The 13,356-nt window shown below is 46.1% G+C and overlaps 1 protein-coding gene across 3 annotated transcripts in view; it reads right to left on the minus strand.

Moving 5' to 3' along the window:
- SYN3 (synapsin III) overlaps positions 1 to 13,356 on the minus strand; it is a 496,131-nt gene that overhangs the window by 375,445 nt on the left and 107,330 nt on the right. The window lies entirely within an intron of this gene.

Consider the following 13,356-nt stretch of genomic DNA (forward strand, 5'->3'; position numbering starts at 1 on the left):
ATACTGGAGCGGGTAGCCATTCCCTTTTCAAGGGGATCTCCCTGACCCAGGGATTGAACCTGAGTCTCTCATATTGCAGGCAGATTCTTTACTGTCCGAGCCACCAAGGAAGCCCAGTAATATAGCAAAAGATAATACTGCATAGCTGTTTTTTTTTTAAGTTTCTAAATCATTTTTATGAATTCACACAACTTTGTGAAAAAGAGGCAAATACTACATAAAATTTGCTCTGAACCTGACCCCGTTTTGCTCCTCATCTCATTAAATAATGAGCATAATTCTCATTTTACAGATGAGAGGCCACAGGCTTATTGTGAGGTTCACACGAGATGATGCAAGGGAACACGGTCTCTCTCTAACTTTTCTAAAACAGTTTTTTTTTTTTTTTTTAAGTGCATGAGATTATCCCCATGTGAAGACTCAGAGATCATAAATTCTCCAGTGGTGTCCTACCTCCACCCCAGGTCCCTGGAAAGAGCCCCATATTCCTCCGATGGGCCCATTTAACACACTTCTCTCCAGCTTCTTTGGCTGTGGGAACTGCCCCTCGGAGAACTCTTTCTGCCTCTCTGGGTTCTCTATAAACACCCATCTCTGAAGCTGGGGAGGTTGTGAAGGAAGTACTCCTGACCCTACCCTGACAAGCCACCTGCCCACCCACAGAGCACCCGGGCCCCTGAGGAATGTGAGCCCCAGGACCTGGCTCCAGCCTCTTTGAGACAGAAGTCAGAACCTTGCCTTCTTCTCCTCAGAGGCCCTAGATTCCTGAAGCATGAAACTCCCTCTAACTGTCTGAGATCTGAGGCTTGGGAAGCACCATTGATTCAAGGAGGCACTTCTTCCTGAGCCAGGCTGCACTGCAGGATGCTGCTTTAGGGTCATTTCTGCCCAGGACAGGGATCCTGGCCTTCCTAAAACAGAGCTCTCAATCATGACAAATCCAGTTTATACATAGAGGTTTCACAGGATGCCTTGAAGGGCAGGGATGGGGAACCTGCTTCCACCTCTCCCCTCTTGCAGAAATAGCAGCAGGGAAGCCAGTTACACGCAGATTCAAATGGGCTGAGAACACAGGGTCTGGAGCCAGCCTCTCTGGGCTCAAATCCTGAACCAGCCACTTTCAAGCCCTGTAAACTAAGGCCAGTTACTTTCATGCTCTATGACTTTGGTTCCTTTTGGGAAATCAAGAGAATTACAGTACTTACTTCATAGAATTAAGAGAATTTGAATTCATGAAAAATGCCAGGTGTGTAGTGAGCGCACAATGAATTTCAGCTATTTTTATTATTTACCCCGTGATTTTTAAGTAAGTCTTGAACCTGCAAGGGCCTATTTCCTCATTCATAGGATGGGGATAGTAACATGTCCAGAGTCACTCTCTTTTCTCCCTTTGGTAATACTCATCACTCTTGTAACTACACACCCAGTGTTTGTCCACCTGTCTACACAGCATATGCTTGCAGCAGGGTTTAGTAGAGTACCTAGCACATAGTAGGTGCTCAAAAGAGTCAATGAATGAAGGAATGGTACTGTTGTCAGGACTGGATGAAATGAAAGAATACTGAATTTGCTTTCTGTATGTGTGTGTCTGAGAGGGAGGGATATGGGCTGTCAAGCAACCTGGACCAGTATCCCAGCTTAGTCCTTACTATCTGTGTGACCACAGGCAAGTAGCTGACCTCTCTGAGTGTCCTCAGCTATAAAATGGAGACAGTGATATTGACCTAGTTAGGAAGATCAATGAGGTAAATTATGGTTAAGCATTTAGTTCTGTGTGCAGCACATAATAGGTGGCCCACAAGCAGCAGCTCCCCTCCCTACTTCTCTGCTTTCTACTGACTGAGCCAAATACACGATAAAATGACATACATGAACATTTATTGAGCACTTACTGTGTGCCAGGCATTGTGCTAAGAGCATCATACACAGTGCAATGGTTTCACAAACAGACTTAGGAGAAAAAAATCTTTTTGTAAGCAAGTGTGGAGTTAGGGAATTGAGGCATTTATATGCACTTTCACAAGACTGAGAAAATGTTAACTGTCTCCATCAAAGAAAGAGCGTATGTATAAGAAGGGAAGAGCTAGTCTATGATGGAGATTATGGACCCACCACTGGCCCTTCATGTGGCTTTATCCAGGGCAGCTCTGAGTTTATCCATATAAGCTTCTGTTTGGAAAAAACAGGATTCTGCTGCTTAAAACAAAAATAAATAAGTAAACTGAAATGGCTTGGAAAGTCCTCATATAATGGAAAGAACACAGGCCTGGAGTTGAAAAACCTGGCTTCCTGTCCTGGCCCTGACACTAACCAGTCTGAGACCTTGGACAAGTTAACTCCCCTATTAAGCCTTAGTCCCTTTATGGGTAAAATGAGGAGGGGAGAATAGGACAACTTCTGAGGCCTTTTCCAGCTAAAACATTCTGAGAGAGTGTGCCCTTCTGGCTCTTTCTCCAATAGAACTTTCCAATGAAAACCGAGAGACCAACACATGAAGACGGACTTGAGTCAAGAGAGGGGGGAAATGAAATAAAAAGAATCTTAAGCTGCCATTCAGTCCAGGACCATCTCATGGATCCTTGTTCTGAGCAAATCTTCCTTCATCTTTCTTTGATGAAGATCATCAAAGAAGATCATCTCTCTTTCATCCTGGTCACTGCCAAATCTCTAGGCATATTTCCTCATAACATTCCATTCATTCTTTAAAAACCAGTGTCAATGTCATGGTAATTTGTTCATTCAATGACTAGTTATTGACTGTCTACTACGTGCCAGGCACTCTTCTAAGGCATATACAGTGAACAAAACAAAATTCATGCCCTACACATTTGAATGGGGACAGCATTTGTTAAGCAACCAGTCCTTTCCATGTTGTTGTTCAGTCGCTCAGTTGTGTCCGATTCTTTGCGACCCCATGGACTACAGCACAGCAGGCTTCCCTGTCCTTTAAGATCTCCCGGAGCTTGCTCAAACTCATGTCCATTGAGTCGGTGATGCCATCCAACCATCTTGTCCTCTGTCATCCCCTTCTCCTCCTGCCTTCTATCTTTCCTAGCATCAGGGTCTTTTCTAATGAGTCAGCTTTTTGCATAATCATACCATTACATTTTAAATCACGTGTTGACCTCCCTATTAGACAGTACGCTCTACTAGAGCAATGGCCAGAGCCAGAGAATATGTAGCCTGCCTCTGAAGAGGTGTCTAGAGATCCCTGGAAGAACTGGGAGTCTGCACAGCTTAGTCGGGACAGATGACAAGGGAGCTGGCAGCTCTCCAACTCTGCTCTAAATTCCTTGCCAATGGTAAGGGAATGATGGCACATTCCATTGGCCCACCCCGGCCTACCCCAGTTGTTGCTGTTCCCAACATACATTTATTTTGCATGGGGCATAGGGCTTAGTGCTTGAGATAAACTTTTGAGCAAGACACATGCAACCCTTGAGTCCAGGGTAGTTCTGGGAGATAAGCAAGGACAGAGCGCATTTGAAAAACAATATGATGAGTGTACTCCCTGCAGTCCCCAAATCCCAGGCTAGGCCAAGTTGAGGGGGGAACATAGCCAGTGAGGGCTTCTAAACCCGATTGAGTGTTAATACAGAGTCAACAAGATGGTTGGGAGTTGGCCATGCCAGTGATATTTTCTGGGGGCGAGGTGGTAAAACAGGTTTTTCATGCAACATTGGTCAATATCTGCAAATCACAACCTTACGGAAAGTAGTTACTAGCCCATTTTTTGGATGAAAAGATTAAGGCTCAGGAAGTACCTTATGTAGGTCACTCTGCTAATAAGCATTAGAGCTGTTCATTCCAAAGCATTCACACCAGGTTCTGGGAATAGAAGCTTTTACAAGACATGCAAAGAAGAGGATGACACAGCTGGTGGGCAGATTTACAGGCCCAGCTTTGAACAGAAGATCTGGTACCCTTATCTACTATGGAGAAGTTACTTCCTCTTTCCGAGCTCCAATCTCCACATCTGTTGGAATCTGTTGTAGGATCATGTTCACTTCTACTGGCAAATACAACACATCTGAATATGCTCCAATCAGAGGCTACAAACCAGTAGCCTGGACTAAATTTAGCCTTTGGAGGCAAAAAAGCCAATGATTTTAGATGAATGTTACAGATGACGTTTAGAGTCATTAAGAACTTGCCCAGGCTTGCATAGCTAAAACGTGATAGAGCTAGGACTTTGGCAATCTGGATCCAGCATCCAGTCTTAAGCAACACAAGTCTCTACTGTTCTTCAAGTGCAGCAAAGTGGCAACTGACACTCAACCTCTACATCTGGGTGGCATTAAGGAGTGGCAGGGGCTATCGTGAACTACAGAGTCTGTGCTTTAACTAAGGAATGTTCCTGTGATGGATCATGGGGAAGACTGGTGAATGTTTTGTGTCTCAGTGTTCTTCACTATAAAACTGGGATAATAATTCTGCCTGTCTCATAGGGTTAATGTGAAGACTAAATGAGTTAATGTGCCTAGCACACAGCAAACATCACCTAAGTATAAGCTGTTAGTATTGTTACTGTCTGAGGAGTGACTCTTGTCTTAAACATTCATAATGTCCATTTGAATATGGTATGGTAAGCTGGGCACACCACTAGGGATCAATTTCTGACAGTATCTGAGGCCATTTCCTCCTCCTTTTGAGCAACACAGGGGCTCTTGGAAGGGTTAGGAATAAACAAGATCTCCAGGACACATGCCACGAGCTCCATGCATTAGCAGCAGCTTCCAGAGCTGGCCACAGCAACCCATCAATGAGCATGGTTACCATTGGCCTCTAGGCAGAAAAGAATGTGAGGTGCAATGGGCAGCCTTCCAGGGACCCAAGAAGGGAGGCCTCATCCTTTCAGGATGTCCCTGGCTTCAGATAAAACCCTTCCTGTGTTCCAGTTCACAGCTGGCAGGGCCATCGGCAATGACTGATTGCAAAGGATGAGCTGTTGAAAAGATGTGTGTGTGAACCAAACGCCAGCTAGATCAGGCAAAGAGTGCGTTCAGGAGGCTGGGAGGAAGACCATCACCTGCACAATGTTTTGTTTTACACCTACTAAGGACTTGGCCCTGGGCCAGACATTCAGGAGGCAGCGAAGATAGTAACAGTAGCAGCTCACCTGTATTCCCTTCTTCTGAGTCCTCTAACAGCTATGATCTCTTGATCTTTAGCACAATTATATGACACAAACAGGCCTCATTTCCTGCATTTAAAGATGGGTAACAGAAGAGACCTGTTCAAGATTACGAAGTGTAGCAGAGGCCAGATACTTGGTCAAACTTGTTCCCAAGCTTGCTCACTTGGGTACCCAGCTGGGCTATATTTCCCTGCAGGCCTTGTGTCTGGACGCAGCGACGTGACTGAGTTCTGGCCAATGGAATAAACGAAACACTGGTAATAATGACGTATGGCTTTGCTAGGCCTGGCCCACAAAAATCCTCACAGCAGTCCTCCACTTTTTTTTTCCCTTCTTGTCAGTTAGCAGATGCAAATGCCTGCAGAGGATCCTGAAGACACAGGGATGATGGAGCCACATGACGGAAGGGGCCCGGCTGGCCTCCTAAGTAACTCACTGAATGTGAGGAATGGGCTTCTTTTGCATTAGGCCATCTAGTTTGTTTCCCCACTACAATCAGTCCACCTTATATACACAAAGAAAAACCAGACCTTGGGTTTTAAAGACATTCTCCTCTACAGCTCGTAGTTTTTTCTACCCCATTCCAAACAAGCAAACAAACCTCCTTATGGCTGTAGGGTCTTTGGATTTTACCAAGCACTTGGATGAATAATGGGCAGTTTCTTCGACGCGGCTAACATCTGGGCTGTCTCTCATGTTGTGTAGGAAGCTTTCAGATGAGTTGCTTTCCACAAAGGTGGTGGTCAATATACTTTAGGTGAGTGGCACCCATACACAGTATTGTTCTAGCTTGAGACTTCATTGAGCCTACAATCTAGCTGGAAGGATGAGAACCATACCTGCAAAACCAAGAAACATCCTAGAGGGTGGGCCATACACAGTACAAGTGGTAGAAGAGGGGTGAGCAGGCAGGGGAGATCTCCTGGTCTCCCCCAACCCACCTCACATCCTTCTTGTCTGTAAACACAGGTACACTCTGACAGCGTGCCAATACCAGCTAGGTGCTCTGCCTCCTTACTGCATTTAGCTCTCACAAGAGCTCTGCCAGGATCCAAGCGGTCCATGGATATTGAATCTCTAAGGCCCCATGATCTGTATACTATAGAGCCTGCAATCCTCCCCTTGCGCCTCTGCCCTCATCTCAGGCACATCTCTCTCCCCAGCTTCCAGCTGCCCTTGAAGGAATGGTGCTGGTTATACCTCTAAGGGCATCCTGGCCTTCGACAATCAAGAACCACAGAACCAGATCTCCTGGGAACACCTCGGTTTTCAAGGCGTCCTCTGCAGAAGAGTCCCACATTCAGCTGAAGGGTGTAGCAGAGCCCTCAATACACAAGCTAGGAAGTCCCTGAGACAAGAGGGCTGAAGGTTTGCACAGCTGGAGGCCCCGGGGAAAGGTCTGGCGGCAGCTGAAACTAACTGACCCCATCTGGAAGCAGAGCCTCCTCAAGGGACACAGAGGGAGGAAAGGAGACAGGAAGTGGCTGATCTGCTTGTTCTCAGGAAGCTGCAAGGCCTGAGAGACGCTGTTCCCTGGAAACCAAAGATCTGCTGTTTCTCAACACGTGCTCCTGGGACCCCTGCATCACACTCACCTGGCAAGCTGGAAAAGAGGATTTGGGAGGCAAAAACGTAATGAATCCAAATCCTGGGAAACAGGAATCCACATGTTAGACAAGCTCGCCAGAGAGTTCTGATGCTCAGTAAGGTTTAAGAAGAGAAAATGCCACTTTACTGAAACAGTTCTAGCTAGTTCTTCCTTAGATGCCCTACTCATTTCTGCCATTTTGCCCATCAGTGACTCATAATGCCAGGAGCAAAATAATACAGAGGTTACTAACTACTGAGTGTTCAAGAAGTGTACCATACTCTTCTAAACACCCTGTATGTGTGTGTTAGTCACTCAGTTGTATCCGACTCTGCAGCCCCATGGACTGCAGCCCACCAGACTCCTCTGTCCATGGGATTCTCCAGGCAAGAATACTGGAGTGGGTTGCCATTCCGTTCTCCAGGGATCTTCCCAACCCAGGTATTGAATCCAGGTTTTCCTGCATTGCAGACAGATTCTTTACCGTCTGAGCCACCAGGGAAGCCCCTAAGGTCCCACAGGGCAGGTATTAATATCATTGCTCTTCCACACCCACTGCTCTCCCTATGGGTAGCTAATGATTATGCATGCTGTCAACATGCCAGACACTGTTATGTAAGTGCCTTACAAATATTATTTTATTCCTCATAACCTCCTTATTAATGGAAGGATGATTATCATCCCAATTTTGTAATGGTAACCCTAAAGCACAGAGAAGTTTCATAATTTGTCCAAGGTCAACATAGCCAGCAAAGGGCAGAGCCAGTATTTGAACCCAGGCAGCCACATTCCAGAGGCCACACCCTTAAAAAGAGGTTCAGTTCAGTCAGTTTAGTCGCTCAGTCGTGTCTGATTCTTTGTGACCCCATAGACTGCAGCACGCCAGGCTTCTGCGTCCATCACAAACTCCTGGAGCTTGCTCAAACTCATGTCCGTCAAGTTGATGATGCCATCCAACCATCTCATCCTCTGTGGTTGGATGTGGGTTTTTTTTTTTTTCCTGCTAAAAATGGGTTAGCAAACTACAACCCACAGGCCAAATCTGGCTAAATCCAGCCTACCACCCATTTTTGTAAGTAAGATTTTATCAGTACACACTTACACTCATTCATTTATGTATTGCAAATGTCCACTTTCATGCCACAAACAGAGCTGAGTAGTGGGAATTGAGACCAAATGGGCTGCAAAGCTGAAAAAATTTGATACTTGGTCCTTTACAGAAAAAGTGTGCTGTTCCCTGCCCTTATCCACTGTGGAATACCCTGAGATCATCATGAGCGTGCAGAGTGTGAAGGTATGCCCACAGTTAGAAGGGAAATGTCAACCACAAATTGGCACTTGCCAAGAGGATTTGCCAGCGACTGAACAACAACTTTGCCAACAAAGGTCAAGGCTATGGTTTTTCCAGTAGTCATGTATGGATGTGAGAGTTGGACTGTGAAGAAGGCTGAGCGCCGAAGAATTGATGCTTTTGAACTGTGGTGTTGGAGAAGACTCTTGAGAGTCCCTTGGACTGCAAGGAGATCCAACCAGTCCATCCTAAAGGAGATCAGCCCTGGGTGTTCTTTGGAAGGAATGATGCTAAAGCTGAAACTCCAGTACTTTGGCCACCTCATGTGAAGAGTTGACTCATTGGAAAAGACTCTGATGCTGGGAGGGATTGGGGGCAGGAGGAGAAGGGGACGACAGAGGATGAGATGGCTGGATGGCATCACCGACTCGATGGACTTGAGTCTGAGTGAACTCCAGGAGTTGGTGATGGACAGAGAGGCCTGGCGTGCTACGATTCATGGGGTCGCAAAGAGTCGAACACGACTGAGGGATTAAACTGAACTGAACTCAACTACAACAGTAAGGGCATTTGCCATCAGCCTCTGCAGAGATTGAACCCTGTGCTGCTGCAGCTGCCGACCTTCAACACCCTCTGAGGGGAATTCAGGGTGGGGAGTGAGGCAGTGTGTGCTCGAGGGATTTAGTGCTTTTCTAGATATGAAGAGATGCAAGGATTGGGATCACGAAATCAGTTCCTGAAAATATCTAGCCACCTGAAGTTCTGTCCCTATGTGTCTCTGATAAAGCATAACTTTCCAGCTCTGCGTGGCTGTATACACCCTGTACTGCCATAGGTGCCAATGCCTCCCGCCTGGCCAGGGAAGGTACTCCATTAATATTCAGTGAGTGAGTAGTATGAGCATATCATACTGTGGTAAGGCCAGTCAAGTCTAGAGAAACAATTAGGTCGACCCCACCTGGGAATGTCCAGTCTTTCTGTTGCACTTATTACAAGACTTTAGGGGTCTCCTTGCCATGATAACCTGTCCTATAAGCCTAAATTAATTTGAAGGTTTAGAGTGTTTTGAGGATGTCTTAATCCCAGTATGCTGCCCATCCCAATTTAGAGTATCTCAATGGTCTCCATCTAAACCCTCCATCTAAGAGTTCGTCTCAAACCCAGGCTAAACTGCTTTGCCCTTGACCCTAGAGATCAGGGTCCTAAAGCCTTAAGACCTAGTCTTAATCAAAAGAATGATCTCTAAGTTCGAGAACGCTGGTTAAATTCTGGCTGCTTCTCCATCATTCAGGTGACCCTGAGCAAGTTTCTGCACCTCTCTGAACCAACCGCAAGCTTCCTAATCAGTGCCATACAGTTTACTGCAGGGAGAGGACTCCTGCAGAGCTGCCCCACCACACAATAGGCCTCAGAGGATGGGCCTGATTCTTTTATGATGATGATGGAGACAGTTTAGAAGAGCTGTCTGCCGAAAGACCCCGAATCTATTATGCATGTTTTATCTTTGTGCTCCCAGGGTCTTGAATAAACAATGTCTTCATCCAGCTTTTAAAAGACACTAATTCCGCCTCAGAGTAACCATCCCCTCCCACCCCAACTGAAACTTGGCCGGCTCTAGGCCTGGCTGCTGGCCTGAATTTCCAAACACTGTTGGTTTAGCATTTCTCAAATGTACCCCATTAACACTAGGAATCGGTCAGCTCTCCCTCCTCCCTGAGCTCAGGTCTGACCAGCACAGTGAGAGGTGGAGCCAGCAGTGTAAGGCCAGCCTGCCCGGCTCGCCTCTGTGAAGCAGGGTGGTGCTGGGGTTCATCTGCCTGGGACTGGAGGCACCTGTCAGCATTTTGCATGAGGGGGTGCACGCAGGTCAGATGCAGACACAAGTGGTGTGCTCGGAGACCGGGAGAAAGCGCAGTGGAATGAGGGGGGTCTGGGAAATGTGAACAAAATATATTCTCCCAGTTGGCACTTGAGGGGAAAAAACAAGACCTTGAACGAGGCTTAGCAAAAAGCCACTACTCTGGGAAGCAGGAAAGAGCTCTGCCCTGGCAAGCTCTCCAGCTCACTCACTGTGTGTCTTTGAGCAAGGTACTTGCCCTTTCTGTGGCACTTTTATTTAAAGATAAATGGATTAGACTCAGCCACATTTTAAAACTCTTGCCTGGCAGCAGAATTCTTTTTCAAACAAAATTTTACTTTGAATTTTAATATAGAAATAGATGAAAGTGGGATTGATTCTTCTGTATAAAGATGGCAGAAGTGGAAAAAGGGGGAGCTGGAATCCTGCCTGCTAATAAGCCTTGCTAATAATCTGAAAGAGATCAGGAGGGACCTCTGTGGGTTTGAGAACCATATGCCATGATAGATGATCTATAAAAACTTCAAGCACTGGCAGCTTCTGATTCTGGCAGCTTCAGCTGCTACTGCTAATAACAGTAATTGTTATTGTTGTTAAGTCACTAAGTCGTGTCTAACTCTTTATGACCCCATGGACGGCGGCACGCCAGGCTTCCCTGTCTGTCACCATCCCTAGGAGCTTGCTCAAACTCATGTCCATCAAGTCGGTGATGCCATCCAATCACCTCATCCTCTGTCGTCCCCGTCTCCTCCTGCTCTCAATCTTCCCCAGGGTCAGGGTCTTAATGGTAATGGCTTTTATTTATTGAGCACTTCCTTTGTGCTAGGGCTGGACTGGACTTCTACCCTTATTTACTTTGAGAGTCAATAGAGACTCCTGATTCAGAGCCCTGATTCAAATCCCAGCTTCACCAATTTAGCAGCTGTGTGACCTTGGGCAAGTCCATTAATCTTTCTGTGCCTCAGATTCTTCATATGGGAAATAGATTGTTCTGAGTATTAAAGCAATTAATCTCCACAAAATGCTTAGAACAGTGCCAGGTACATAGTAAGCAACCTATGTTAGCCACTTTTCTCACAACTAAATAAATTGTTACATCTAATTTTTATAAGCACCACTCTGTTTCACAGATGAAAGGAACTGAGGCTCAGAGAGGTGAAGAGAGTGCCCCTAGGTCACACAATAGGTGATGGAAGGAAGACCTGAATCCACGTCTGCTCAGCTGTGCAGCCTGTGGTCTTAACACTCAGCCAAAACTCTAGGGTTCTTGACCCTACAAGTAAGGGTCCTGTTCCTAGTAATTTGCTTAAGGACTTCTGAGCCTACAAGGAAGTATATTTAAAGGTGGCTACAGTAATTTATGCTTGCAGGAGTTCTGGTGTCAGTAAGGTTAGAGTCTGAACACCCTACTGAATGCATATTCCAAGCAGAAAAAAGGCGTTTGGTTGCCAGAGCCCTGGGCTAACTTATGGTCTTTATTAGAGAAAGGACATAGGCAGCCCCAAGCTAGAGCATAAGAAGAGCGGAGAACTGGCTAACTTTTAGCCCTCACTTGGAGGGCACCAGATAGGCCTTTGAGCAATTCACAAGCTGTACAAGCTTACACAATGACCCTCACTCTTCCCCTGCCTCAGCTTTGGGTGGAGAGCAGCTCAGGGAGAGACTGAATTTGGCTGGATGAGAAAAATAAAGACTAGTCTCAGCCCTGCCCTGAAAGCTCTGGGTGAGGCGAAGGAGCAAGGGGGCCGCGCAGTCAGGAAGCTCTGTCTGATCGCGCAAAGCAAATGCAAGCCACACAGTCACTTTATCTCTTTGTGCTTCCTTCTTTCTCAGAACAGAGGGCGGCAATAAAAGATGGCTGTATGGCTCTCTCCGGGTAGCTGAATGGGAGCCAGAGCATCATATGGTGAACAAATGCTCTGACTGCCCACTGCAGAGCTGCCGCTGCACATTATTAAATGGCACCAACCTCTCCCCTGACCCCTGATCCCTGGAAATGAATAGCCACCCACCCACCCAGAAAGCCCCAGTATGCTGCCACCAACAGAGGCCCAAACACTGGCTCCAGCATTAAGAGAAATAAGAGGGCGTGGCATGGTTGTAAAAATCTGGCCTTAAATTCAGACAGAGCTGGTACAAATGGCAACTCCACCCCTCATGCACAGTAAGACTTTGGGTAAGATACTGAACCTCTCTGAGCCCCAATTTCCCATCCCTAAAATATAACTTATGTACTGACCATGCAAGGAGGATATAAGAATTATCTGTAATAAATGCAAAGTGCCCAATATGGTACCTGAGACACAGTAAGGGCTTTAAATAGCTATATGCATAGTGCCTGCACTTATTCAATGAAGACTGACTCCCAGCCTGCTGAGAACCAGCCACAGTAAATATGATGGGGGAGGGTTGGGTTGTTTCCCTGAGTGCCACTTCTATCTGAAGGGCGAGCAGGAGTTTTCTAGGTGAAATGGGGAGGAAAGAACTTTCCAAGCAGAGGGAACAGAATATGTGAAAACCTGTGATGGGAAAGAATAGGTGAAGGTTGAAGAATTGTGCAAGAATTGACAAGGCTGATGCAGAGAGAGCAGGAGGAGGCTAGCAGGGTGGGCAGGGACAGACCACAACAGCTACAGTCAAGATTTTGGTCTAAGAGTACAAGGAACATATTGAAGGGTTTTAACTGATGAAGCAACACGGTCAAATCAGTGTTTTAAGAAGCTCACTCTAAAAAGAGTATATGCTGTATGATTCCAACTTTATGACACGCTAGAAAAGGCAAAACCATAGAGACAGAAAAAAAAAGATTAGTTGCCAGGGGTTAGGGAGGAGAGAGGATGAATAAACAGAGCACTGGGGATTATTAGGGCAGTGAAACTGTCTAGTATGATGCTATAATGGTGGATATATGTTATATATTCATCAAAACCCACAGAACGTATGACACCAAGAATGAACACTAGCGTAAACTATGGGCTTTGGGTGATAATGATATTTCAGTGTAGCCTTGTCAGTTGTAATAAACGTCCCACTCTGGTGGTGGACGTGGATAATGGGGGAGACTTGTGGTGGGGAGGACGGGGTATACGGGAATTCCATGTACTTTCAATTCTGCTGTGAAGCTAAAATCTCTCTAAAAATATAAAGTCAATTAATTCAAAAATACATAAAAGAGAAAAAAACTCAGTCTGGCTGTGGTATAGAGCATAGACTGGAAGCCAGCAGGGGAGACCACAGAGCTGGGTTTTTCTGTTGTCTTGCTGGGTTCCCTGGGGACAAGTTACATAAGCTGTGAGAGCTCCAGTTTCTCCGTCTGTGGTACAGGGACAAGAATATAAAGCAACACAAGGTACAGCACATGTGTTGGGTTCACTCTGGCAGGATGTGAAACAATGAGCTCGACGCTGGGAAGACAGTGTCAGGACGCAAAGCTCTTTGTGGGGGGACAGTGGGTATCCTCTGATGGTGTTCCATAGCAGGTA

The sequence above is a fragment of the Bos grunniens genome, chromosome 5 (genome assembly GCF_055505025.1).
Source record: "Bos grunniens cultivar Pamir isolate PY7600 chromosome 5, Bosgru_T2T1.0, whole genome shotgun sequence".
Classification (NCBI taxonomy): Eukaryota; Metazoa; Chordata; class Mammalia; order Artiodactyla; family Bovidae; genus Bos; species Bos grunniens.